Source organism: Pseudophryne corroboree, chromosome 3 (genome assembly GCF_028390025.1).
Source record: "Pseudophryne corroboree isolate aPseCor3 chromosome 3, aPseCor3.hap2, whole genome shotgun sequence".
Classification (NCBI taxonomy): Eukaryota; Metazoa; Chordata; class Amphibia; order Anura; family Myobatrachidae; genus Pseudophryne; species Pseudophryne corroboree.
In genome coordinates, this window is record NC_086446.1 from 82,945,134 (window position 1) to 82,969,298 (window position 24,165).

Genomic DNA, 24,165 nt, shown 5'->3' on the forward strand with positions numbered 1-24,165 from the left:
GGAGGGAACACATATACCGACTGGAACACCCACGGAGTTACCAGAGCGTCCACCGCTATTGCCTGAGGGTCCCTTGACCTGGCGCAATATCTGTCCAGTTTCTTGTTGAGACGGGACGCCATCATGTCCACCTTTGGTTTTTCCCAACGGTTTACAATCACTTGGAAGACTTCTGGATGAAGTCCCCACTCCCCCGGGTGGAGGTCGTGTCTGCTGAGGAAGTCTGCTTCCCAGTTGTCCACTCCCGGAATGAACACTGCTGACAGTGCTATCACATGATTTTCCGCCCAGCGGAGAATCCTTGCAGCTTCTGCCATTGCCCTCCTGCTTCTTGTGCCGCCCTGTCTGTTTACGTGGGCGACAGCCGTGATGTTGTCCGACTGGATCAATACCGGTTGACCCTGAAGCAGAGGCCTTGCTTGACTTAGGGCATTGTAAATGGCCCTTAGCTCTAGGATATTTATGTGAAGAGACGTTTCCATGCTTGACCACAAGCCCATGAAATTTCTTCCCTGTGTGACTGCTCCCCAGCCTCTCAGGCTGGCATCCGTGGTTACCAGCATCCAATCCTGAATGCCGAATCTGCGGCCCTCTAGAAGATGAGCCTTCTGTAACCACCACAGGAGAGATACCCTTGTCCTTGGAGATAGGGTTATCCGCTGATGCATCTGAAGATGCGATCCGGACCATTTGTCCAGCAGATCCCACTGAAAAGTTCTTGCATGGAATCTTCCGAATGGAATCGCTTCGTAAGAAGCCACCATTTTTCCCAGGACTCTCATGCACTGATGCACTGACACTTGTCCTGGTTTTAGGAGGTTCCTGACTAGCTCGGATAACTCCCTGGCCTTCTCCTCCGGGAGAAACACCTTTTTCTGGACTGTGTCCAGAATCATCCCTAGGAACAGTAGACGTGTTGTTGGAATCAGCTGTGATTTTGGGATATTTAGAATCCACCCGTGCTGACGTAGCACTACCTGAGATAGTGCTACTCCGACCTCTAACTGTTCCCTGGACCTTGCCCTTATCAGGAGATCGTCCAAGTAAGGGATAATTAATACGCCTTTTCTTCGAAGAAGAATCATCATTTCGGCCATTACCTTGGTAAAGACCCGCGGTGCCGTGGACAATCCAAACGGCAGCGTCTGAAACTGATAATGACAGTTTTGTATCACAAACCTGAGGTACCCTTGGTGAGAAGGGTAGATTGGGACATGGAGATAAGCATCCTTGATGTCTAGAGATACCATATAGTCCCCTTCTTCCAGGTTCGCTATCACTGCTCTGAGTGACTCCATCTTGAATTTGAACCTTTTTATGTAAGTGTTCAAAGATTTTAGATTTAAATTGGTCTCACCGAGCCGTCCGGCTTCGGTACCACAAACAGCGTGGAATAATACCCCTTTCCCTGTTGTAGGAGGGGTACCTTGATTATCACCTGCTGGGAATACAGCTTGTGAATAGCTTCCAATACTGCCTCTCTGTCGGAGGGAGACGTTGGTAGAGCAGACTTCAGGAACCGGCGAGGGGGAGACGTCTCGAATTCCAATTTGTACCCCTGTGATACTACCTGCAGGATCCAGGGGTCCACTTGCGAGTGAGCCCACTGCGCGCTGAAATTCTTGAGACGGCCCCCCACCGTGCCCGAGTCTGCTTGCAGAGCCCCAGCGTCATGCTGAGGACTTGGCAGAAGCGGGGGAGGGCTTCTGCTCCTGGGAAGAGGCTGCATGGTGCAGTCTTTTTCCCCTTCCTCTGCCCCGGGGCAGGAATGAGCGGCCTTTTTCCCTCTTGCCCTTATAGGGACGAAAGGACTGGGTTTGAAAAGACGGTGTCTTTTTCTGCTGAGAGGTGACCTGGGGTAAAAAGGTGGATTTTCCAGCCGTTGCCGTGGCCACCAGGTCCGATAGACCGACCCCAAATAACTCCTCCCCTTTATACGGCAATACTTCCATATGTCGTTTGGAATCCGCATCACCTGACCACTGTCGCGTCCATAACGTTCTTCTGGCAGAAATGGACATCGCACTTACTCTAGATGCCAGGGTGCAAATATCCCTCTGTGCATCTCGCATATATAGTAATGCATCCTTTAAATGCTCTATAGTTAATAATATACTGTCCCTATCCAGGGTATCAATATTTTCAGTCAGGGAATCCGACCAAGCCACTCCAGCGCTGCACATCCAGGCTGAGGCGATCGCTGGTCGCAGTATAACACCGGTATGTGTGTATATACCTTTTAAGATATTTTCCAGCCTTCTATCAGCTGGTTCCTTGAGAGCGGCCGTATCAGGAGACGGTAACGCCACTTGTTTTGATAAGCGTGTGAGCGCCTTATCTACCCTAGGGGGTGCTTCCCAACGTGCCCTAACCTCTGGCGGGAAAGGGTATAGTGCCAATAATTTATTAGAAATCAGCAGTTTTTTATCGGGGGAAACCCACGCTTTATCACACACCTCATTTAATTCATCTGACTCAGGAAAAACTACTGGTAGTTTTTTCACACCCCACATAATACCCTTTTTTGTGGTACTTGTAGTGTCAGAAATGTTCAATGCCTCCTTCATTGCCGTGATCATGTAACGTGTGGCCCTACTGGACATTACGTTTGTCTCGTCACCGTCGACACTGGATTCAGTATCCGTGTCAGGGTCTGTGTCGACCATCTGAGGTAACGGGCGTTTTAGCGCCCCTGACGGTGTCTGAGACGCCTGAACAGGCACTAATTGATTTGTCGGCTGTCTCATGTTGTCAACAGTTTTTTGCAAAGTGCTGACATTGTCACGTAATTCTTTAATTACTACCATCCAGTCAGGTGTCGACTCCCTAGGGGGTGACATCACTAACACAGGCAATTGCTCTGCTTCCACATCATTTTCCTCCTCATACATGTCGACACAATCGTACCGACACCCAGCACACACACAGGGAATGCTCTGATAGAGGACAGGACCCCACTAGCCCTTTGGGGAGACGGAGAGTTTGCCAGCACACACCAGAGCGCTATATATATACAGGGATAACCTTATATAAGTGTTACTCCCTTTATAGCTGCTGTATTATATATTAGCTGCCAATAGTGCCCCCCCTCTCTTGTTTTACCCTGTTTCTGTAGTGTAGTCTGCAGGGGAGAGTCAGGGAGCCGTCCTTCCAGCGGAGCTGTGAAAGAAAATGGCGCTTGTGTGCTGAGGAGAAAGGCTCCGCCCCCTTCACGGCGGCCTTTTCTCCCGCTTTTTTCAGGAAACTGGCAGGGGATAAATGCATCCATATAGCCCAGGAGCTATATGTGATGCATTTTTTTTAGCCATATAAGGTTTTTATATCGTTTTTATTGCGTCTCAGGGCGCTCCCCCCCAGCGCCCTGCACCCTCAGTGACCGGAGTGTGAAGTGTGCTGAGAGCAATGGCGCACAGCTGCGGTGCTGTGCGCTACCTTATTTGAAGACAGGAACGTCTTCTGCCGCCGCTTTCTCCGGACCTCTTCGCTCTTCTGGCTCTGTAAGGGGGCCGGCGGCGCGGCTCCGGGACCCATCCAGGCTGAACCTGTGATCGTCCCTCTGGAGCTAATGTCCAGTAGCCAAGAAGCCCAATCCACTCTGCAGTCAGGTGAGTTCGCTTCTTCTCCCCTTAGTCCCACGATGCAGTGAGCCTGTTGCCAGCAGGACTCACTGAAAATAAAAAACCTATTTAAACTTTTACTTCTAAGCAGCTCAGGAGAGCCACCTAGCTTGCACCCTTCTCGTTCGGGCACAAAAATCTAACTGAGGCTTGGAGGAGGGTCATAGGGGGAGGAGCCAGTGCACACCAGCTAGTCTAAAGCTTTTACTTTTTGTGCCCAGTCTCCTGCGGAGCCGCTATTCCCCATGGTCCTTACGGAGTTCCCAGCATCCACTAGGACGTCAGAGAAATATTGTTTGGAAACATGAGGATGGTCGATTGTGTGCACCTCTCCCTACATATGTTTCCAAAGGGGGTATGATTGATATGATTGCTAAATTTTGGTTTGCACAGTGTTTGAAATACTTTACAACAGAATGGTTATGTTCTCCTTGTAGATAGAGGCGTGGCCTGTTGCCAAGGTAACGGCTGCAGTAACAGCAAAGAAATTGATATCTGAATTTGTGTGCAGGTATGGCCTACATGAAACGGTTGAGAGAGCAAATAGCGTATTAAAAAAATGTCTAAGATCTGTGAGCAAACAAAACTTACATGGGTACAAGCTTTACCAGTAGATGCCTCCAGGCTTGACCATAAGCTCTGGAAATTCCTTCCCTGTGTGACTGCTCCCCAGCCTCGCAGGCTGGCATCCGTGGTCACCAGGACCCAGTCCTGAATGTCGAATCTGCGGCCCTCTAGAAGATGAGCACTCTGCAACCACCACAGGAGAGACACCCTTGTGCTTGGTGACAGGGTTATCCGCTGATGCATCTGAAGATGCGACCCGGACCATTTGTCCAGCAGGTACCACTGGAAAGTTCTTGCGTGGAATCTGCCGAATGGGATTGCTTCGTAGGAAGCCACCATTTTTCCCAGAACCCTTTCATTGATGTACTGAGACTTGGCTCGGTTATAGGAGGTTCCCGACTAGCTCGGATAACTCCCTGACTTTCTCCTCTGGGAGAAACACCTTTTTCTGGACTGTGTCCAGGATCATCCCTAGGAACAGAAGACGAGTCGTCGGAATCAGCTGCGATTTTGGAATATTGAGAATCCAATCGTGCTGCCGCAACACTACCTGAGATAGTGCTACACCGACCTCCAACTGTTCTCTGGATCTTACCCTTATCAGGGAATCGTCCAAGTAAGGGATAACTAAAATTCCCTTCCTTCGAAAAAGTATCATCATTTCGGCCATTACCTTGGTAAAGACCCGGGGTGCCGTGGACCATCCATACGGCAGCGTCTGATAGTGACAGTTCTGTACCACAAACCTGAGGTACCCTTGGTGAGAAGGGTAAATTGGGACATGAAGGTAAGCATCCTTGATGTCCCGAGACATCATGTAGTCCCCTTCTTCCAGGTTCGCAATCACTGCTCTGAGTGACTCAATCTTGAATTTGAACCTCCGTATGTAAGTGTTCAAGATTTTAGATTTAGAATCGGTCTCACCGAGCCGTCCGGCTTCGGTACCACAACAGTGTGGAATAATACCCCGTTCCCTGTTGCAGGAGGGGTACCTTGATTATCACCTGCTGGGAATACAGCTTGTGAATGGCTTCCAAAACTGCCTCCCTGTCAGAGGGAGACATCGGTAAAGCCGACTTTAGGAAACGGCGAGGGGGAGACGTCTCGAATTCCAATTTGTACCCCTGAGATATCACCTGAAGGATCCAGGGGTCTAATTGCGAGTGAGCCCACTGCGCGCTGAAATTCATTGAGACGGGCCCCCACCGTGCCTGATTCTGCTTGTAAAGCCCCAGCGTCATACTGAGGGCTTGGCAGAGGCGGGAGAGGGCTTCTGTTCCTGGGAACTGGCTGATTTCTGCAGCCTTTTTCCTCTCCCTCTGTCACGGGGCAGAAATGAGGAACCTTTTGCCCGCTTGCCCACGAAAGGACTGCGCCTGATAATACGGCGTCTTCTTATGTTGAGAGGCGACCTGGGGTACAAACGTGGATTTCCCAGCTGTTGCCGTGGCCACCAGGTCTGAAAGACCGACCCCAAATAACTCCTCCCCTTAATAAGGCAATACTTCCAAATGCCGTTTGGAATCCGCATCACCTGACCACTGTCGTGTCCATAACCCTCTACTGGCAGAAATGGACAACGCACTTAGACTTGATGCCAGCCGGCAAATATTCCGCTGTGCATCACGCATATATAGAAATGCATCTTTTAAATGCTCTATAGGCAATAATGGCCCTCATTCCGAGTTGATCGCTCGCAAGGCGATTTTAGCAGAGTTACACACGCTAAGCCGCCGCCTACTGGGAGTGAATCTTAGCTTCTTAAAATTGCGAACGATGTAATCGCAATATTGCGATTACAAACTACTTAGCAGTTTCAGAGTAGCTTCAGACTTACTCGGCATCTGCGATCAGTTCAGTGCTTGTCGTTCCTGGTTTGACGTCACAAACACACCCAGCGTTCGCCCAGACACTCCTCCGTTTCTCCGGCCACTCCTGCGTTTTTTCCGGAAACGGTAGCGTTTTTATCCACACGCCCATAAAACGCCGTGTTTCCGCCCAGTAACACCCATTTCCTGTCAATCACACTACGATCGCCGGAGCGAAGAAAAAGCCGTGAGTAAAAATACTATCTTCATTGTTAAATTACTTGGCGCAGTCGCAGTGCGAATATTGCGCATGCGTACTACGTGGAATTTCACTGCGATGCGATGAAAATTACCGAGCGAACGACTCGGAATGAGGGCCAATATACTGTCCCTATCTAGGGTATCAATATTTTCAGTCAGGGAATCCGACCACGCCAACCCAGCACTGCACATCCAGGCTGAGGCGATTGCTGGACGCAGTATAACACCAGTATGTGTGTAAATACATTTTAGGATACCCTCCTGCTTTCTATCAGCAGGATCCTTAAGGGCGGCCATCTCAGGAGAGGGTAGAGCCCTTGTTCTTACAAGCGTGTGAGCGCTTTATCCACCCTAGGGGGTGTTTCCCAACGCACCCTAACCTCTGGCGGGAAAGGATATAATGCCAATAACATTTTAGAAATTATCAGTTGTTATCGGGGGAAACCCACGCATCATCACACACCTCATTTAATTTCTCAGATTCAGGAAAACTACAGGTAGTTTTTCCTCACCGAACAAAATACCCCTTTTTGGTGGTACTCGTATTATCAGAAATGTGTAAAACATTTTTCATTGCCTCAATCATGTAACGTGTGGCCCTACTGGAAGTCACATTTGTCTCTTCACCGTCGACACTGGAGTCAGTATCCGTGTCGGCGTCTATATCTGCCATCTGAGGTAACGGGCGCTTTAGAGCCCCTGACGGCCTATGAGACGTCTGGACAGGCACAAGCTGAGTAGCCGGCTGTCTCATGTCAACCACTGTCTTTTATACAGAGCTGACACTGTCACGTAATTCCTTCCAACAGTTCATCCACTCAGGTGTCGACCCCCTAGGGGGTGACATCACTATTACAGGCAATCTGCTCCGTCTCCACATCATTTTTCTCCTCATACATGTCGACACAAACGTACCGACACACAGCACACACACAGGGAATGCTCTGATAGAGGACAGGACCCCACTAGCCCTTTGGGGAGACAGAGGGAGAGTTTGCCAGCACACACCAGAGCGCTATATATATACAGGGATAACCTTATATAAGTGTTTTTCCCCTTATAGCTGCTGTATCTTTAATACTGCGCGTAATTAGTGCCCCCCTCTCTTTTTTAACCCTTTCTGTAGTGTAGTGACTGCAGGGGAGAGCCAGGGAGCTTCCCTCCAACGGAGCTGTGAGGGAAAATGGCGCCAGTGTGCTGAGGAGATAGGCTCCGCCCCCTTCTCGGCGGCCTTATCTCCCGTTTTTCTGTGAATTCTGGCAGGGGTTAAATGCATCCATATAGCCCAGGAGCTATATGTGATGTATTTTTAGCCATCTAAGGTGTTTTTATTGCGTCTCAGGGCGCCCCCCCCCAGCGCCCTGCACCCTCAGTGACCGGAGTGTGAAGTGTGCTGAGAGCAATGGCGCACAGCTGCGGTGCTGTGCGCTACCTTATTGAAGACCGGACGTCTTCTGCCGCCGATTTTCCGGACCTCTTCAGTCTTCTGGCTCTGTAAGGGGGTCAGCGGCGCGGCTCTGGGACCCATCCATGGCTGGGCCTGTGATCGTCCCTCTGGAGCTAATGTCCAGTAGCCTAAGAAGCCCAATCCACTCTGCACGCAGGTGAGTTCGCTTCTTCTCCCCTTAGTCCCTCGGTGCAGTGAGCCTGTTGCCAGCAGGTCTCACTGAAAATAAAACTAAACTTTTCACTAAGCAGCTCAGGAGAGCCACCTAGTGTGCACCCTTCTCGGCCGGGCACAAAAATCTAACTAACTGAGGCTTGGAGGAGGGTCATAGGGGGAGGAGCCAGTGCACACCAGGTAGTTCTAAAGCTTTACTTTTGTGCCCAGTCTCCTGCGGAGCCGCTATTCCCCATGGTCCTTACGGAGTCCCCAGCATCCACTAGGACGTCAGAGAAACATAACAGTGTGTGCCGGGAGCTGAACAGCCCCTTTCCCCTATATAATAATACCACATAGTGTGCAACGGGAGCTGTGTTAGCCCCCATCATATATCACTGTACAGTACACTCCCCTCTATATAATAATACCACATATCAGTGTGTGCTGGGAGCTGTGTTATCCCCCATCATATATCACTGTACAGTACACTCCCCTCTATATAATAATACCACATATCAGTGTGCTGGGGGCTGTGTTATCCCCCATCATATAACACCGTACAGCCCCCTCCCCCCTATATAATAATACCACAAATCAGTGTGTGCCAGGGCTGTGTTATCTCCAATCATATATCACTGTACAGTCCCCTCTCCCCTATATAATATCACATATCGGTGTGCCGGGAGCCGTGTTATCTCCCATCATATATCACTGTACAGTCCCCTCTCCCCTATATAATAATACCACATATCACTGTGTGCCGGGAGCCGTGTTATCTCCCATCATATATCACTGTACAGTCCCCTCTCCCCTATATAATAATACCACATATCAGTGTGTGCTGGGAGCTGTGTTATCTCCCATCATACATCACTGTACAGTCCCCTCTCCCCTATATAATAATACCACATATCAGTGTGTGCTGGGAGCTGTGTTATCCCCCATCATATATCACTGTACAGTCCCCTCTCCCTTATATAATATCACAAATCAGTGTGTGCCGGGAGCTGTGTTACCGTCATAATATATCACTGTACAGTCCCCTCTCCTTTATACAAGAATACCACATATCAGTGTGTGCTGGGAGCTGTGTTATCCCCCATCATATATCATTGTACAGCCCCATCTCCTCTATATAATAATACCACATATCAGTGTGTGCTGGGAGCTGTGTTACCTCCCATCATATATCACTGTACAGTCCCCTCTCCCCTATATAATATCACATATCAGTGTGTGCCGGGAGCTGTGGTTCCCCCCATCATATATCACTGTACAGTCCCCTCTCCTCTATATAATAATACCACATATCAGTGTGTACCGGGAGCTGTGGTTCCCCCCATCATGTATCACTCTACATTCCCCTCTCCCCTATATAATAATATCACATATCAGTGTGTGCTGGGGGCTGTATTGCCCCCCATCATATATCATTGTACAGCCCCATCTCCTCTATATAATAATACCACATATCAGTGTGTACCGGGAGCTGTGGTTCCCCCCATCATGTATCACTCTACAGTCCCCTCTCCCCTATATAATAATACCACATATCAGTGTGTGCGGGGAGCTGTGTTATCCCCCATCATATATCATTGTACAGCCCCATCTCCTCTATATAATAATACCACATATCAGTGTGTGCTGGGAGCTGTGTTACCTCCCATCATATATCACTCTACAGTCCCCTCTCCCCTATATAATAATATCACATATCAGTGTGTGCTGGGGGCTGTATTACCCCCATTATTATCCTTTATTTATATGGCGCCACATGGGATCCGCAGAACCCAATTACAGAGTAAATAAATAAGCAAAGCATGAAGACAGTGACTTACAGTTCAATACAATGTAGGACAAGTACAGGGTATATAAACATAACAGTGTCAGTAAACAGCACTGAAATAAGTATCAGGGTGGCAGAAAACCGGAGGATTAGGTGCCATCAAAGGGAGTATTGAAAAGATGATAGGTTAGGTCAGTGGTTCCCAAACTTTTTTGAATCACGGCGCCCTAGAGTATCAGAATTTTTTTCACGGCACCCCTAGGCCAATAATTTCTTATTGAGAAATATAGAAAGAAATATTAAATTAAGTAGACTGTGTTTATAGGTCATCCTTAGGGTCAGTTGTGTGGTGAAGGACAAGATTTGCTTCTGTTTGTCCCCATATTTTATGACTGACAGCCACCAGCACTGGTTTTGCCTTTTATATTGACCATAAATAATTTGAATTGGTCCTGGACCACCAACCCAGGGCACCCCTGCAAGTGTCCCGAGGCACCCCAGGGAGCCACGGCACACAGTTTGGGAACCACTGGGTTAGGTAATAGACGTAAAAGCTTACATTCTAAAGGGGAGGGGCACACAGACAGGGGTGACACAGATGGGGTAGAAAGTGAGCGTGGGCCACAGAAGGCTTAGGATGACAGACGACTAGGTTTGGTGAAGAAGTGTGTCTTGAGAGCCCATTTGAAATTTTGTAGAGAGTCTGAGAGTGTGAGAGTCTGAGAGTGGAGAGTCTGAGGGGGAGAGGTAGAGAATTCCAGAAAAAGGGAGCAGCACTTGCAAAATCTTGGAGGTAGGAGTGGGAGGAGGTAATCAGTCGGCAGGAGAGACGGTGTGCATTAGCAGAGCAAAGAGGACGGACGGGCGGGAGTGTAAAGGGAGATAAAGTCAGATGTAACTGGGAGAGGAGTGGGTGAGGGTTGTGAGTGTGAGAAGCCTGAAATGGATTCTGAGATGGATGTAGTGCGTTTGGTGAGGAAGATGATCCGGACAGCAGCATGGAGGATAGATTGTATGTGTTAGGGAAGCCAGTCAGGAGGAGATTACAGTAGTCCAGTCTGGGGATGACCAGTGAGTGGAAAACAGTCTTAGTGGCATCCTGGGTGAGAAAGGGTCTGATCCTGGAAACATTTTTGAGATTAAAATGAAAGGTTTATGATAGGTGCTGAATGTGTGGTTTGAAGGAGAGGAAGGTGTCAAGGATTATTCCAAGATAGCGCACTTGGGGGCTAGAGGAGATAGTGCCATCTATAGATAATGAAATTGTGGGAGGTGAGGTTCTGTGGGAGGGTGGGAAGATGATCAGCTCAGTCTTAGACATGTTAAGTTTAAGAAAGCGCTGGGACATCCAAGAAGAGATTGCAGAGAGACAGTTGGATACACGATTGAGCAGAGCAGGAGAGAGGTCAGGGGAGGAAAGGTAGAGGAGTATCATTGGCATAAAGATGATATTGTAAGTGCTAATGAGTTCTCCTAAAGACGATGGGGGTAATTCAAAGTTGATCGCAGCAGGAATTTTGTTAGCAGTTGGGCAAAACCATGGCCCTCATTCCGAGTTGTTCGCTCGCAAGCTGCTTTTAGCAGATTTACTCACGCTAAGCCGCCGCCTACTGGGAGTGAATCTTAGCTTCTTAAAATTGCGAACGACGTATTCGCAATATTGCGATTACACCTCTCTTAGCAGTTTCTGAGTAGCTCCAGACTTACTCGGCATCTGCGATCAGTTCAGTGCTTGTCGTTCCTGGTTTGACGTCACAAACACACCCAGCGTTCGCCCAGACACTCCCCCGTTTCTCCAGCCACTCCCGCGTTTTTCCCAGAAACGGTAGCGTTTTTCCGCACACACCCATAAAACGGCACGTTTCCGCCCAGTAACACCCATTTCCTGTCAATCACATTACGATCACCAGAACGATGAAAAAGCTGTGAGTAAAATTCCTAACTGCATAGCAAATTTACTTGGCGCAGTCGCAGTGCGGACATTGCGCATTAAGCGGAAAATCGCTGCGATGCGATAAAAAATACAGAGCGAACAACTCGGAATGAGGGCCCATGTGCACTGCAGGGGAGGCAGATTTAACGTGCAGAGAGAGTTAGATTTGGGTGTGGTGTGTTCAATCTGCAATCTAATTTGCAGCGTAAAAATAAAGCAGCCAGTATTTACCCTGCACAGAAACAAAATAACCCACCCAAATCTAACTCTTTCTGCACGTTATATCTGCCTCCCCTGCAGTGCACATGGTTTTGCCCAACTGCTAACAAAATTCCTGCTGCGAACAACTTGGAATTACCCCCGATGTACAGAGAGAGAAAAGGAGAGGACCAAGAACAGAGCCTTTGGGGACACCTACAGTTAGTGTAAGTGGGGGGGGGGAGGTGTAGCCATGAGAGGAGACAGAGAAGGAACGGTCAGAGAGGAAGAAGGACAACCAGGAGAGGGCAGTTTGAAGCAGACCAAGGGAGTGAAGGATTTGCAGAAGGAGAGGGTGGTCCACAGTGTCAAAAGCAGCAGAGAGGTCAAGAAGAATAAGCAAAGAGTAGTGACCCTTGGATTTAGCAGATAGGATGTCATTGCAGACTTTTGTGGGGGCAGTTTCAGTGGAGTGGAGAGGACGGAAGCCAGACTGAATGGGTCAAGTAGTGAGTGGGAGGAAAGAAATGCAGTCAGGTGGTTATAGACAATACGCTCAAGGAGTTTGTAAGCAAAAGTAGTCCGTAGTGGATGCTGGGGACTCCGTAAGGACCATGGGGAATAGGCGGGCTCCGCAGGTGACATGGGCACTTTAAGAAAGAATTTGTATTCTGGTGTGCTCTGGCTCCTCCCTCTATGTCCCTCCTCCAGACCTCAGTTAGAGAAACTGTGCCCGGAAGAGCTGACAGTACAAAGGAAAGGATTTTGGAATCCAGGGCAAGACTCATACCAGCCACACCAATCACACCATATAACTTGTGATAAACTTACACAGTTAACAGTATGAACAACAACAGAGCATCAGATCAACCCTGATGCAACTATAACATAACCCTTATGTAAGCAATAACTATATACAAGCATTGCAGAAGAAGTCCGCACTTGGGACGGGCGCCCAGCATCCACTACGGACTACGAGAAATAGATTTACCGGTAAATAAAATCTTATTTTCTCTAACGTCCTAGTGGATGCTGGGGACTCCGTAAGGACCATGGGGATTATACCAAAGCTCCCAAACGGGCGGGAGATTGCGGATGACTCTGCAGCACCGAATGAGCAAACACAAGGTCCTCCTCAGCCAGGGTATCAAACTTGTAGAACTTTGCAAAAACGTTTGAACCTGACCAAGTAGCTGCTCGGCAAAGCTGTAATGCCGAGACCCCTCGGGCAGCCGCCCAAGAAGAGCCCACCTTCCTTGTGGAATGGGCTTTTACTGATTTTGGCCTGCTGAATCGTGTTACAGATCCAGCGAGCAATAGTTTGCTTTGAAGCAGGAGCACCCAGCTTGTTGGATGCATACAGGATAAACAGCGACTCAGTTTTCCTGACTCTAGTCGTTCTGGCTACATAAACCTTCAAAGCCCTGACCACATCTAGTAACTCGGAATCCTCCAAGTCACGAGTAGCCACAGGCACCACAATAGGCTGGTTCATATGAAAAGATGACAACACTTTTGGCAGAAATTGTGGACGGGTCCGCAATTCTGCTCTGTCCATATGGAAGACCAGATAGGGGCTTTTATGTGACAAAGCCGCTAATTCTGACACACGCCTAGCCGAAGCAAAGGCTAATAGCATGACCACCTTCCACGTGAGATATTTTAACTCCATGGTTTTAAGTGGTTCAAACCAGTGTGACTTCAGGAAACTCAACACCACGTTAAGATTCCAAGGTGCCACTGGAGGCACAAAAGGGGGTTGAATATGCAGCACTCCCTTTACAGACGTCTGAACTTCAGGCAGAGAAGCCAGTTCTTTTTGAAAGAAAATAGACATGGCCGAAATCTGGACCTTAATGGAACCCAATTTCAGGCCCAAAGTCACTCCTGACTGTAGGAAGTGAAGGAAACGGCCCAGCTGGAATTCCTCCGTGGGGGCATTCCTGGCCTCACACCGAGCAACATATTTTCGCCATATACGGTGATAATGTCTAGCTGTCACGTCCTTCCTAGCTTTTATCAGCGTAGGAATAACCTCATCCAGAATGCCTTTTCCTGCTAGGATCCGGCGTTCAACCGCCATGCCGTCAAACGCAGCCGCGGTAAGTCTTGGAACAGACAGGGCCTCTGTTGCAACAAGTCCTGTCTTAGAGGCAGAGGCCACGGGTCCTTTGTGAACATTTCTTGCAGATCTGGATACAAAGTCCTTCTTGGCCAATCCGGAACAATGAGTATTGTTCTCACTCCTCTTCTTCTTATGATTCTCAGCACCTTGGGTATGAGAGGAAGAGGAGGAAATACATAAACCGACTGGAACACCCACGGTCTCACTAGTGCGTCCACAGCTATCGCCTGAGGGTCTCTTGACCTGTAGCAGTACCTCCGTAGCTTCTTGTTGAGTCATGAGGCCATCATGCCTATGTGGGGAACCTCCACCAACTGGTTACCTCCTTGAACACCACCGGATGGAGGCCCCACTCCCCTGGATGGAGATCGTGTCTGCTGAGGAAGTCTGCTTCCCAGTTGTCTACTCCCGGAATGAAGATTGCCGACATCGCCACCGCGTGCCTTTCTGCCCAGCCGAGGATCTTTGACACCTCTGCCATGGCAGCCCTGCTCTTCGTTCTGCCTTGTCGATTTATGTAGGCCACTGTGGTCACATTGTCCGACTGCACCTGAACAGCCTGAAGTTATAGAAGGTGTGCTGCCTGCAGAAGGGCGTTGTACAAGGCCCTGAGTTTTAGGATGTTTATTGGGACGAGTGACTCCTGACCCGAGCACCGTCCCTGAAAGGTTTCCCCCAGAGCGACTGCTCCCCAACCCCTTAGACTTGCATCTGTGGTTAAAAGGATCCAGTCTTGAATTCCGAACCTTCTTCCTTCCAGAAGGTGCGGAAGTTGCAGCCACCAGAGGATTGAAATCCTGGCTTTCGGAGACAGGCATATCCGCTTGTGCATGTGTAGGTGAGAGCCCGACCACTGGTCCAAGAGGTCCAGTTGTAAAGGTCGAGCATGAAACCTGCAGTACTGCAGTGCCTCGTAGGCGGCAACCATCTTCCCCAAAAGGCGTATGCATTGATGAACCGATACCCGGGTAGGTTTTAGGACATCCCGGACCATTGTTTGAATCACCAACGCTTTCTCCACCGGTAGAAACAGCCTCTGCACTTCCGTGTAGAGGAACATTCCCAGGAAAGACAGTCGCCTTGTCGGCTCCAGATGAGACTTTGGAAGGTTCAGGATCCAACCGTGCTTCCTGAGCAGCTGTGTCGTGTGCACGATGGAGTGCAACAACCTCTCCCTGGACGACGCCTTGATCAGGAGATCATCCAGGTATGGAATTATGTTCATCCCCTGTTTGCGGAGGAGAACCGTCATCTCCGCCATTACCTTGATGAAGACCCTCGGTGCCGTAGAGAGACCAAACGGCAACGCCTGGAACTGATAGTGATCGTCCATCAGTGCAAACCGGAGATATGCCTGATGTGGCGCCCAAATGGGAATGTGGAGGTAAGCATCTTTGATGTCGAGACACCAGAAACTCGCCCTCCGCCAGACCTGAGATGACAGCTCTCAGAGATTCCAACTTGAATTTGAACTCCCTGAGGTAAGGGTTCAAACACTTTAAGTTTAGAATAGGCCGTACCGAACCATCCGGTTTTGGTACCACAAAAAGGTTTGAATAATAACCCTTGTTCCACAGCTGAGGTGGGACCGGAACAATGACCTCTGACACCACCAATTTCTTGATGGCCTCCATTAGAATCGTCCTGTCTGCCAGTAGGGCTGGCAAGCCTGACTTGAAGAAACGGTGAGGCAGGGGATCTTGAAACTCCAGTCTGTACCCTCTGGACACTATATCCAGAACCCAGGAGGCCAGACCCGACGACACCCAGACGTGGCTGAACTGCCGGAGTCTTGCCCCCACCTAACCCTCCTCCAGGCTTAGCTGTCCACCGTCATGCGGAGGACTTAGGGGTATCAGAAGCGGGCTTCTGTGTCTGGGAACCTGCGGGAGTAGGTTTCTTTCCTTTGGCACGACCACCTCTGAAGAAGGTGTTCGAAGGCTTATTCTTTCTAGGCCTTGCGGGCAGAAAGGACTGTGACGTGGAAGATGAAAATGGCTTCTACGTAGGCGGAGCAGCTGAGGGGAGAAAAGGAGACTTACCCGCAGTAGCCTTGGCAATCCACACATCCACCGCCTCCCCAAGGAGAGCCTGACCTTTGTATGGTAGGCCCTCCACACACTTCCTGGATTCCGCGTCCGCAGACCAGTTGCGCAGCCAGAGACCCCTGCGAGCCGAGACAGACATGGAGGAGATCCCCGCAGCCATGGAACCCAGGTCTTTCATGGAATCCACCAGGAACCCTGCAGAATTCTGAACATTACGTAAAAATAAATCAACGTCACCTTTGTCCAGCGTAGACGATTCCTCCTGTAAAGTGACTGACCACCTGGCAATAGCTTTAGCAATCCAAGCACAGGCTATAGTAGGCTGCAATATAGCCCCTGAAGCCGTGTAAATGGATTTCAGCGTAGCATCCACCTTGCGATCTGCTGGGTCCTTTAACGCGGTAGACCCCGGGACCGGTAATACCACCTGTTTGGACAGCCTGGAGACCGAGGCATCTACGATCGGCGGGGACTCCCATCTCTTCCTATCTTCCTCTGGGAAGGGAAAAGCTACCAAGACCCTCTTGGGAATCTGCAATTTATTTTCCAGAGTTTCCAAGGCCTTTTCAAAGATAGCATTCAATTCTTTGGAAGCCGGGAAAGTGAGGGGGGCTTCTTATCATCAGTGAAGGAGGCCTCCTCCACCTGTTCCGGAGCTGTGTCCGAAATGTATAAAACATCCCTAACAGCCTCAATCATCAACTGCACCCCCTTGGCAAGTGATGCTATCCCCCTCAACACATCCCCGTCACCGTCTGCAGCATCAGAGTCGGTATCATCCTGCAAAATTGCAAGTGCACGTTTGTGAGAATGTACTGCAGGGGACCCCGAGGATGCAGTATCAGACCATACAACAATAGAGGACTGGAGGACCTGAGTGGCATGCTCAGTCCTAGCAACTCTCTCAGAAATCTGAGGAATAGTCCCACTCAGAGAGACTAATCATTCTGGCTCTCTAGCTGGGATCTGGGCTAAGACAGTGCAATCCTGATTACATGGAATGGAGTCTTCCTGGGAAGACAAATCCTCTGCAGCATATGAAACAGTGTCCCTAGACATGTTGCACACACACTCAAACACCCCACAAACACACAGCGTATTATGAAGACAGAGTTTCCCTCTCAAGAATGGCAGAGAGACACAGAGATTGGAGCCAACCCACACACAGCGCTATCAAAGGTATAGGGAGTCCCTAACCAGCGCTGACTGTGTCCCTTAATAGGTGACAGCCTGTATACAGCCTCCCCCTCTTCTACAACCCCCTTGGTACTGTACAGATAGCTGGAGATTGCTCTGGAGAGACCTTGTTCCACTTGTAGTAAGTGCAGGCAGGAGAAAATGGCGCTGAACACTGCTGGGTCCACTCTGAGGAGAAGCTCCGCCCCCTTAGTGGCGCTGTCTTCCCACTCACCGAAAGATTATACTGGCCGGAGGAGTTGCACTGGCCTGGATCCTCAGTGGACAGTGTAGGGTCCGGCGCTGGCCCAGGGCGCCCCTCCCAGCGCCGCCCCGCTGAGCCATCACGGAGCGCGGGTGAGACCGCGCTCCCTACCCTAAGGCCACTTTCTTCACACTGTCCCCCCGCTTGCAAGGAGGGACAGTGACTCACTCGCCATCTTCAGCTCCCAAGGGGGTGGAGGCCAGCTGCCAGGGCAAGCGTTCCCCTGCAGTGGGGCGCGATCAGACCCCTCTGAAGCCTAACGTTCAGTCAGCGGGAGCAGTGGCTCAAGACCCCGCAGGGTGGACACTGCCCCCTCCCCTAGCTGTGACCGCCTCCTCCGGGTACATTTTCTAAACTGAGTCTGGTAGCAGGGGCATAACTCTTAAAGTGATAATGGCTCATGGTGGACCCGTCTATACCCCATGGTACTGATATGGTCCCGATATGGTCCCCAGCATCCTCTAGGACGTAAGAGAAATTAGATTTTTAACTCTTTCATACTTTACCATTCAGGTGGACTATGATTGGGAATAGTAACCTGTGCTGAGCGCAGCTGCAAGGGAACGTGGTACATTAATTGAGGTTCCTGGTCATGTTACAGAATAAATTACACCAAACACTGTTAAAAAATCCATGTCGACCTGTCATGTGTCAATCATTTGTCCATGTTGACCAATAGTGGTCGACCTAATGACTGTCGACCTTAACACGGTCGACAACCCATGCCGGAAACGTATAATACCACATATCCGTGTGTGCCGGGAGCTGTGTTACCATCATAATATATCACTGTACAGCCCCATCTGCCCTATATTATAATACCACATATCAGTGTGTGCCGGGAGCATTGTTATCCCCATCATATAACACTGTACAGTCCCCTCTCCTCTATATAATAATGCCACATATTAGTGTGTACTGGGGGATATGTTATCACTCATCATATATCACTGTACAGTCCCCTCTCCCCTATATAATAATATCACAAATCAGTGTGTGCTGGGCGCTGTGTTATCCCCCATCATATATCACTGCACAGTCCCCTCTCCCCTATATAGTAATCTAATAAACTGCATAAGAAATTACCTGAGTCTGGCAGTATCACGCCGCGTGTTTAAATAATGGCTGCTGTCTCCTAAGCCACGTGTCCGAGACAATAAGAAAATGGCCGCCGCGTATCATGTAGATCACCACCTGTTCTCTAGTGATGATTCTGTGACCTGTCAGGCGTAGATTCGGCTTCGTTCTTTTACACGATATGATTGGCTAATCTACCCGTCAATCAAAATAGTGCCGGTGGATGGGAGGAGCCGCATATTCAGCCCGGACGGACGATTGGCCAACGCGGGATGAGTGGGAAGAGTGGTGCTGCTAGAAACGTTAATTTTTTTGAAAATATGTCCTCAGTGCAGGAGGGCGGCGGCCATTTTTCTGTATACCTGACCTGAAGAAATAGGTGTCTCTCCAGCAGCTATTTTCTTTTGGTCTAAACTCTTCCCTGAGGCACAATTTTTCAGGAAAAGAAAGTAGTAGTAGGAAGTAGCAGAATGAGTGATTGCTGTGTCTGCAAGCAGATGGTTATATGTAGTATTATTATTAGTATATTATTATTTCATTCATGTTTTAATAATAACAATAATCTTAATAATATTAAAATTATTAGCCGACTGTGCTGTACTACAAGGGTAGCAGGCGCATATTACTTGGTATTACGCAGATGGAGCAGCCTCTTGTGGCACACTGTCATAATACAGCTGCTGCAGTCTCTGAGGCTAAATTATTAGGTACAAGTGAGGTCTACTGGTGGAGCAGACTCTTATAGGCCCTACACACTGGCCGATTTTATGAAAGATATGAACGATCTCGTTCAGAAATGAACGAGAACTCGTTCATATCTTTCAGTGTGGAGACTCCAGCGATGAACGATGCGCGGCCCCGCGCTCGTTCATCGCTGGTCTCCCGTCGGCTGTGCATGCAGGCCAATATGGACGATCTCTTCCATATTTGCCTGCACTTCAATGCAGCCGCGTGACGGGGGGAGTGAAGAAACTTCACTCCCCCCGTCACTGCCCCCCCCCGCCGCCGCCGGGTCGCTCGTCGGCCGTCGGGCACCTCGGCGGCGCATCGTCTAATGAGTAGGGCCCATTACCCTATTGCATACCTCCCAACATGGAGGGACAGAATGCTCTGTCCATGGACTTCCCTATTAATTAACGATTGCCATCACCTGTGCTGAAACGCCTTTCTTATCCATTAGCCTGTCCAACACAGGTGCCGGCAATCATGAATAGAGAAAATCCAGAAGCAGAGCATTGTGTCCCTACTGGAGAGGGTCCTGTTGGGAGGAATGCTATTGTAATACAGGTGGCATAGGCTGTCTTGTTATTACAGTACAGGTGTAGCAGTCTCTGCTTGTTAAAAGACTGCTCTGGTGTCTTGTATTAAAAATATGGGGAAACAGTCCTGGAGAGGGTCATGTTGGGCGGTATGCTATGGACCTATCACTGCACATCCCCATCTGTGGGACCGCGAAAGGGAGAAGCTGCAGCTTCCTCAGCCGCTGATGCTCCCAGGTATTGAGATGTTGCCACATTGGGCCAAATATGCATTTACCAGTGACGTGCGGTGGGGTGAGGCAGAGCCTTTCCTGTCATACTTAGGTTTAAACCAGATTTTTTACTGAATAAAATATATGAAAAATACTGATAATTTGTTTGAAATATCTTCTTTGCATTAATCTAATAATATTTATAGCCCAAACTCTGGAGTAAAAAGTCTATGGCAGGTGAGACAGTGCCTCACCTGTGTATACTTTCCACACATCTCTAATCAAAACTCACCAGATTTCCAGGAGTTTATACTGCTGCACCTGTGTATAATGCCCAGATGTACCCTTTGGCTCATATATTGCATGTAAATCTGGCTCTGGGGTTAGCCAGTGCGTCCCGAGTCATTTAGCTCACCGCATGTCCCTGGCATTTACATATAATCCGGGTTCTGAAGAGGGACACACGTATGCGCCAAAATGACAATGAGCCTATATCCATTACTGCGGCCATTCTCTGCAATACAGTTCTTCCTCTTCCATATGAAAATTAATTTCTCTTTCACTGCTGGGAATATTGGGGCGGTGACCCTAAGCAGTACATTCAGACACCTACAGAAACGTTATTTATACTGATATAATGGTGACCTGCCAGTGTGACTAAGTGATATTATAAAGCTGGCAAGGGTAATGCTGGCCCCACACACACACACACACACATATATATATATATATATACACACACACACACACACACACACACACACACACACACACACACACACACACACACACTTGAATCACATTATTATGGTCACCATCCAGAGGCAGCTCCAGAGGTGGGGCTACAGCGCATTTCAAAATTCAAATAGGGGAGCCACACCAACTGCCGGTGAGTGGCAGTTTGGAGTGGCAGTTTGTGCAGCTCCCCTATTTGAATTTTGAACTGACCCGCATCCCACCTCTGGTGCCACCACGGACAGCAGCTAATAGCCAGAGTAACCACTGTGTGCAGCACGGACAGCAGCTAGACATGCTGAGAGTGACTAAATAAGGTGCTGGTAGGTTGGTACAGGTATCTGGAACCATGCTGACTGCAGTGTATCCCACAGCTGCCTTGAGGATGAATTACACAGGATCCATAGAGCAAACACAACGATCGTTGCAGGGTGTTCTTCAATGTTTCTCACCTCGCACGCCAACATCCATCCATTCGATGAAGCAGAAAACGTGACTCATCGGAGAAGGCAACCCTTCGCAAATCAGCAGGGGTCCAGTTCCGATATAGCCGTACAAATTGAAGCCTTTTCTGCATTAGCATAGGTGCTGTGACCATCCGTTTGCTTCAGAGCCCCATACGCAGCCGGGTTAGCTGAACTGTAATTTCTCATATTTCCTAGAGGATGCTGGGGTCCACTTCAGTACCATGGGGTATAGACGGTTTCGCAGGAGCCATGGGCACTTTAAGACTTTTCAAGGGTGTGAACTGGCTCCTCCCTCTATGCCCCTCCTCCAGACCTCAGTTTTTGAAATGTGCCCAGGCAGACTGGATGCACTCCAGAGGAGCTCTACTGAGTTTCTCTGAAAGACTTTATGTTAGGTTTCTTATTTTCAGGGAGAACTGATGGCAACAGTCTCCCTGCTTCGTGGGACTGAGGGGGCAGAAGTAGGAACCAACTTCCTAAAGAGTTTCATGGCTCTGCTTCTGGCTGACAGGACACCATTAGCTCCTGAAGGGAACTGAACACTAGCCGTACCTAGATGCTCACTCCCACAGCACGCCGTCACCCCCCTCACAGAGCCAGAAGTCAGAAGACAGGTGAGTGTTAGAAGACAGATCTTCAATCAAGAAAGTGACTGCTAAAGGTACCGTGCGGCTGGCGGGGAGCTCAGCGTGCCATGTTGCCCACACAGCAGGGTGCAGGGTGGGGGGCGCCCTGGGCAGCATGAAACCTATGGAAGCTGGAATAAATAAGGGGCATAAGGTGCTGAGGCACAGTCCAACCCCCACCAGTATAAAAAATTACCTCATAAAAGCTGAGGAGAAACACGCCATTGAAGAGTGGAGCTTCCTTCTCAGTCAGCCAGCACACTGGTCAGAGCCATTTTCTCTCTGTCCTCAGGCTGCAGAGACAACGCTGGTCATCCTCCACTACTGAACAAGTATCAGGGTTCAAAACAGGGTGGGCCACAGTGAATTTGGTGCTATTTAATTGTGTGTTTAGCATTATAAAAGCGCTGCATGTCAGTGGGAATTTTTTTGTGTTCACAGACATTGTGTTACTCGCGCTGGGTTGTGAACTGGCAAATCCTATCTGTGTCCCTCTGACAGATTTTACTGTGGGTCTGTCCCCTATAAGTCCCGAAGTGTCTGTAGTGTGGTTGTGCACGTGTGTGACATGTCTGTGGCAGGGAAGTCTTCCTCTGTTGGAGACATGTTAGAGCAGGCATTCCCAACCACAGTCTTCAAGGCACACCAACAGTGCAGGTTTTAGTGATATCCAGGCTTCAGCACAGGTAACTTAATTAGTAGCTCAGTTGTTTTGATTTACCCATCTGTGTTGCAGCCTGGTTATCACTAAAACCTGCACTGTTGGTGTGCCTTGAGGACCGTGGTTGGGAATGCCTGTGTTAGAGACACAGAGGTGTAATATGACACCAAGAGCCTGACTGAGTGAAAGGCTGCATGATAGTGTGAATCATATCAGTAAGAGGATGGACATACAGAAAACTGAATATAATCTGTTGAAGATGTGATTTTTAATAGTTCTACCTTTCATCCACAGGGATCCCTCTGGGTCACATACAAATTTGCACTAGTAGTATAAACTGATACCGAGACGGACTCTAATTCATGTATCACCACTAGTGATTCCAGGGGAATAGGTTCTAAGTTAGCAAAAAGCATTCAAAACATGTTTTTGCTATAAAGGAGGTGTTAGAAGTTATGAAGCCCCCTCTTTTACCACAAGGAGAGTGTTTTACTTTAGTAAAGAAGTAATGTAATTTCCCCTGAACCTCAGGAGTTGAACAGTCTCTTGGAGGGAGTCTGATTTAACCTGAAAAGAAATTTCAGATTCCCAAAAGGAATTCAGGCAGCTTACCTTTGTCCAAAAGGTGGGAGTCACCCCGCATTTTAGACAGGGGCCTGTCATAAAAGAGAAAAGGTGTTTCTCCCTGCACCTGGAATGGCTTCACTTAAGGAGCCGACAGACCGCAAGTGAGTGAGGTAATCTACTGATGTGGCCACTGGGACACTACTCAGGCCTACCATTGTCTGTGCGTGGGTGAGTAGTGCTATTGAAAAGTTGTCAGAAAACTTGTCATTAGCCATTGACACAATAGATGGAAACGAGATACTCCTAACGTTAGGTCATATCAAAGACGCTGCTGCGTATGTACTAGAAACCATGAACTATATTGGTCTCTTGGGATCAAGAACCGCTACCATGGCAGTATCAGCTCGGAGGGCGTTGTGGATTCGCCAGTGGAATGCTGATGCAGATTCCAAAATAAATATGGAGGCTCTCCCGTACAAAAGGTGAGGCCTTGTTTCGTGATGAGCTGGATGCGTTAGTCTCGGCGGCTACCGCAAGTAAGTCGACATTCTTGCCTTATGCTCCTACACCGGCGAAAAAGACACATCACTCTCACATGCAGTCCTTTTCGGCCCAACAAATACAAAGGCCAAAGGTTCCCCCTTTTTTGCAGGTAGGGGAAAAGGAAAGAAATCCGCAGCGTCTCCCGGATCGCAGGAGCAGAAGTCCACCCCTGCTTCTGCCAAATCTGCAGCATAACGCTGGGGCTCCCTTGTGGGAGTCTGCTCGCGTGGCAGCACATCTGAAACTTTTCAGCCAAATCTGGATTCAATCTGGCCTGGACCCATGGGTCTTACAAATAGTGTCCCATGGGTACAAGCTAGAGTTTCAAGACGTCCCCTCATGCCGATTTTTCAAATCGACCTTGTCACCTTCTCTTCCAGGAAGAGAGGCAGTAACAACGGCAATTCAAAAATTATGTCAGGATCAGGTCATTGTCCTGGTACCCTTGTTACAGCAAGGAGAAGGTTTTTATTCAAGCCTCTTCGTAGTTCCAAAGCCGGATGGCTCGGTCAGACCGATTTTAAACCTGAAAAATCTGATTCTCTACCTGAAAAGGTTCAAGTTCAAGATGAAATCCCTGAGGGTAATGATTTCCAGTTTGGAGGAGGGGGATTTCATGGTGTCAGTAGAC

The 24,165-nt window shown here is 48.9% G+C and overlaps 1 protein-coding gene across 3 annotated transcripts in view; it reads right to left on the bottom strand.

The window, feature by feature from the left end:
* Positions 1-18,588, bottom strand: part of LOC135054820 (gastrula zinc finger protein XlCGF26.1-like) — a 71,868-nt gene extending 53,280 nt beyond the window's left edge. The window contains exons 1-2 of one of the 3 annotated variants that reach the window (XM_063958195.1): positions 18,474-18,588; positions 17,894-17,940 (exon numbers count right to left, since the gene is read on the bottom strand). The gene's annotated coding sequence lies outside the window, so the exon portion shown is untranslated. The remainder of the gene's footprint in view (positions 1-17,893; positions 17,941-18,473) is intronic. The other 2 variants (XM_063958193.1, XM_063958194.1) reach the window with 2 other exon arrangements.
* Positions 18,589-24,165: the final 5,577 nt, after the last annotated feature.